We start from the raw sequence: 5,381 nt of genomic DNA on the forward strand, positions 1-5,381 counted from the left end.
AAATACATAAGTGCAAGGTCTAGGCATCACCGAATGGCCAGCCTCCCCAAATAGCATGTGAATTCGAAAATAGGGAAAAAGACCAATGGTCTCAGAGACGCCTACTACAAGATTAAAAAGTTCTATTTATACTAAACTAGTTACTAGGATTTACAGAAATAAGTCTTTAGTGCAGAAATCCACTTTCGGGGCCCACTTTAGTGTGTGCTTGGGCTGAGCTTGAGCTTTACACATGCAGAGGTTTCTCTTGGGGTTAAACGCCAAGTTGTAACATGTTTTTGGCATTTAACTCTGGTTTGTGACGTGTTTCTAGAGTTTTACTCCAAAATGCAGCGTGGAACTGGCGTTGAACGCCAGTTTGCATCGTATAAACTCGAATAAAGTATAGACTATTATATATTACTGGAAAGCCCTAGATGTCAAATTTCAACGTAATTGAAGGCGCGCCATTTGAAGTTCTGTAGCTCTAGAAAATCCATTTCGAGTGCAGGGAGGTCAGAATCTAACAGCATCAGCAGTTCTTTGTCAGCCTCCTATCAGATTTTTGCTCAGGTCCCTCAATTTCAGCCAGAATATACCTGAAATCACAGAAAAACACACAAACTCATAGTAAAGTCCAGAAATGTGAATTTTGCATAAAAACTAATAAAAACATCCCTAAAAGTAGCTAGATCCTACTAAAAACTACCTAAAAATAATGCCAAAAAGCGTATAAATTATCCGTATCAAATAGGATAAAAAGAAGAGAATATACTATAAATCTCAAAATATTAATGAGTATTAGTTCTAATTAGATGAACAGGACTTGTAGCTTTTTGCTTCTGAACAGTTTTGGCATCTCACTTTATCCTTTGAAGTTTAGAATGATTGGCATCCATAGGAACTCAGAGTTCAGATTGTGTTATTGATTCTCCTAGTTAAGTATGTTGATTCTTGAACACAGCTACTTTATGAGTCTTGGCCATGGCCCTAAGCATTTTGTCTTCCAGTATTACCACCGGATACATAAATGCCACAGACACATGACTGGGTGAACCTTTTCAGATTGTGACTCAGCTTTGCTAAAGTTCCCAATTAGAGGTGTCTAGAGCTCTTAAGCACACTCTTTTTGCTTTGGATCACGACTTTAACCACTCAGTCTCAAGCTTTTTCACTTGGACCTACATGCCACAAGCACATGGTTAGGGACAGCTTGATTTAGCCACTTAGGCCTGGATTTTATTTCCTTGGGCCCTCCTATCCAGTGATGCTCAAAGCCTTGGATCCTTTTTACCCTTGCCTTTTGGTTTTAAGGGCTATTGGCTTTTTCTGCTTGCTTTTTCTTTTTCTTTCTTAAAATTTTTTTTGCAAGCTTTTGTTCTTCACTACTTTTTCTTGCTGCAAAAATCAATTTTATGATTTTTCAGATCATCAATAACATTAATCTTTTTCATCATTCTTTCAAGAGCCAACAATTTTAACATTCATAAACAACAAGATCCAAAATATGCACTGTTTAAGCATTCATTCAGAAAACAAAAAGTATTGTCACCACATCAATATAATTAAACTAATTTCAAGGATGAATTCGAAACTCATGTACTTCTTGTTCTTTTGTATTAAAAACATTTTTCATTTAAGAATGGTGAAGGATTCATGGAATTATTCATAGCCTTAAGACACTAGACACTAGACACTATTGATCATGTAATAAAGACACAAATATAGACAAACATGAAGCTCAAAAACCGAAAAATAGAGAGGAAGAACAAGGAAGTTAAGGAATAAGTTTACCTTAGTGATGGTGGCACCTTCTCCTTGAAGGACCAATGGTGTTCTTAAGCTCTTCTATGTCTCTTCCTTGCCTTTGTTGCTCCTCTCTCATAGCTCTTTGATCTTCTCTAATCTCATTGAGAATGATGGAGTGCTCTTGGTGTTCCACCCTTAATTGGGTCATGTCATGACTCAATCCTTCTAGAGAAGTGTTAAGTCGTTCCCAATAGTTGTTTGGAGGAAAATGCATCCCTTGAGGCATCTCAGGGATTTCTTGATGATGAGCTTCCTCATGCGTCTCTTGAGATCCATGAGTGGGCTCTCTTGATGTGTAGTCAAATGCTCTACTATTGAGCTATGGACCCTTGAGATGAATCTCTCCATCTCCCATGACTCGGAGGTGGAAGCTTTTGTCTTCCCTTTCCTCTTTCTAGAGGTTTCTCCGGCCTTAGGTGCCATAAATGGTTATGGAAAAACAAAAAGCTATGCTTTTACCACACCAAACTTAGAATGTTGCTCGTCCTCGAGCAAAAGAAAAAAGAATAAAAGAAAAAGAAGAAGAAGATATGGAGGAGAGGGAGAGATATGTGTATTCGGTCAAGGGGGAGAAGAGAGGGTTAGGGGTTTATATAGTAGAGGGAGATGGGTTTGGGTGGGAAAGAGATTTTTGAATTTGAAGGTAGGTGGGGTTTATGGAGAAGAGTGGATTGAGGTGATTGGTGAAGGGTGTAGTGTTATTGGATTGTGTGAAGAAGAGAGAAGTGGGGTAGGTGGGGATCCTGTGGGGTCTACAGATCCTGAGGTGTCAAGGATTAATCATCCTTGCACCATTTAGGCATGTAAAATGCCCTCTATATGCAATCCTGGCGTTTAACGCCAGATTGATGCTTGTTTCTGGCGTTAAACGCCAGCTCTATGCTTTTTTCTGGCGTTAAACGCCAGCTTGGTGCTTGTTTCTAGCGTTTAATGCCAGCTTTCCTCAGGGTGCAATCCTGGCGTTTAAACGCCAGACTGCTGCTTGTTTTTGGCGTTCAACAACAGCTTCATGCTCTGTTCTGGCGTTAAACGCCAGCCATATGCTCCTTACTGGCATTTAAATGCCAGTAAGCTCTTCCTCCAGGGTGTGCTTTTTTTTTCTGCTGTTTTTGATTCTGTTTCTAATTTTTGCAATTGTTTTGTGACTCCACATGATCATAAACCTAATAAAACATAAAAGAACAATAGAAATATAGATAAATAAAAATTGGGTTGCCTCCCAATAAGCGGTTATTTAATGTCAATAGCTTGACAGTGAGCTCTCATGGAGCTTCACAGATGTTTAGAGCATTATTGGGACCTCCCAACACCAAACTTAGAGTTTGAATATGGGGGTTCAACACCACACTTAGAGTTTAGTTGTGGCCTCCCAACACCAAACTTAGAGTTTGATTGTGGGGGCTTTGTTTGACTCTGTATTGAGAGAAGCTTATCGTGCCTCTTTTCCATGGTTGCAGAGGAAGATCCTTGAGCTTTAAACACAAGGTAGTCCCCATTCAATTGAAGGACTAGCTCTCCTCTGTCAACATCAATCATAGCTCCTACTGTGGCTAGGAAGGGTCTTCCAAGAATGATGGATTCATTCCCATCCTTCCCAGTGTCTAAGATTATGAAATCAGTAGGGATGTAAATGCCTTTAACCTTCACTAACACGTCCTCTACCAATCCATAAGATTGTTTTATTGACTTGTCTGCCATCTCTAATGAGATTCTTTTAGCTTGTACATCAAAGATCCCCAGCTTCTCCATTACAGAGAGTGGCATAAGATTTATACCTGACCCCAGGTCACACAGAGCCTTCTCAAAGGTCATGGTGCCTATGGTACATGATATTAAAAATTTACCAGGATCTTGTTTCTTTTGAGGTAGAGTTTGTTGAACACATGTATCTAGTTCGCTAATGAGCAAGGGAGATTCACCTTCCCAAGTCTCATTACCAAACAACTTGGCATTCAGCTTCATGATGGCTCCTAGATATTGAGCAACTTGCTCTTCAGTTACATCTTCATCCTCTTCAAAGGAAGAATAGTTCTCAGAGCTCATGAATGGTAAAAGGAGGTTCAATAGAATCTCTATGGTCTCTAGGTGAGCCTCAGATTCTTTAGGTTCCTTAGTTTGGAACTCCTTTTTGTTTAGAGGACGTCCCAGGAGGTCTTCCTCACTGGGGTTCACGTCCTTCTCTTCCTCTTTGGATTCGGCCATATTGATAATATCAATGGCCTTGCACTCTCTTTTTGGATTCTCTTCTGTATTGCTTGGGAGAGTGCTAGGAGGAGTTTCAGTGATTTTTTTACTCAGCTGACCCACTTGTGCCTCCAAATTTCTAATGGAGGACCTTGTTTCACTCATGAAACTTAAAGTGACCTTAGATAGATCAGAGACTATGTTTGCTAAGCTAGAGGGGCTCTGCTCAGAATTCTCTGTCTGTTGCTGAGAAGATGATGGAAAAAGCTTGCCATTGCTAAACCTGTTTCTTCCACCATTATTAAAGCCTTGTTGAGGCTTTTGTTGATCCTTCCATAAAGTTCACCCATGTAATTCACCTCTGCCATTGCAGGGTTCTCAGGATCATAAGCTTCTTCTTCAGAAGATGCCTCTTTAGTACTGTTGGATGCATGTTGCCATCCATTCAGACTCTGAGAAATCATGTTGACTTGCTGAGTCAATATTTTGTTCTGAGCCAATATGGAATTTAGAGCATCAATTTCAAGAACTCCTTTCCTCTGAGGCATCCTATTACTCACAGGATTTCTTTCAGAAGTGTACATGAACTGGTTATTTGCAACCATGTCAATGAGTTCTTGAGCTTCTGCAGGCATTTTTTAGGTGAATGGATCCACCTGCAGAATGGTCCAGTGACATCTTAGAAAGCTCAAATAGACCATCATAGAATATATCCAAAATGGTCCACTCTGAAAGCATGCCAGAAGGACACTTTTTAGTCAACTGCTTGTATCTTTCCCAAGCTTCATTGAGGGATTCACCATCTTTTTGCTTGAAGGTCTGAACATCTACTCTAAGCTTGCTCAGCTTTTGAGGAGGAAAGAACTTGGCCAACAAGGTCGTGACCAGCTTATCCCAAGAGTCCAGGCTATCTTTAGGTTGAGAGTCCTACCATGTTCTAGCTCTGTCTCTTACAGCAAAAGGGAAAAACATGAGCCTGTAGACTTCAGGATTTACTCCATTAGTCTTAACAATATCACAGATCTGCAAGAACTCAGTTAGAAACTTGTTCATACCCTGTCCGAGCTCCTCCAAATCGGCAAATCCATGAAAGGTCCGACCTCGTCCCAAGGCCCACACCTGAGGTCGGACCTCGGACAACAAAGCTAAAAAGGCCCATCAAAAGGAATGCAGCCCAAAAACTAAAAGGCCGAAAAGGCCTAGAGAAAGGCGGTTCCACAAAGATAGGGATAAAACTCCCAAAAGATAAGATAAGATAAGAATATCTTATCCAGGGAAGATCACAGCCAACTACTATAAATACACTGGAGCACCCAGGTATAACTCATACTCTAATTCTACTCAATATCTGCTTGGACCCATGCTAACTTAAGCATCGGAGTGTCATTGCAGGTACAACCACCAACCAC

General features: G+C 40.4%; 1 non-coding gene across 1 annotated transcript; it reads left to right on the top strand.

Moving 5' to 3' along the window:
* The first annotated feature begins 4,708 nt into the window (after positions 1 to 4,708).
* LOC127747042 (small nucleolar RNA R71) lies at positions 4,709 to 4,812 on the top strand. The gene has a single exon (XR_008008847.1). It is a non-coding gene; the product is annotated as a small nucleolar RNA R71 (small nucleolar RNA).
* Positions 4,813 to 5,381: the final 569 nt, after the last annotated feature.

This window comes from Arachis duranensis, chromosome 4 (genome assembly GCF_000817695.3).
Source record: "Arachis duranensis cultivar V14167 chromosome 4, aradu.V14167.gnm2.J7QH, whole genome shotgun sequence".
NCBI classification, from domain to species: Eukaryota; Viridiplantae; Streptophyta; class Magnoliopsida; order Fabales; family Fabaceae; genus Arachis; species Arachis duranensis.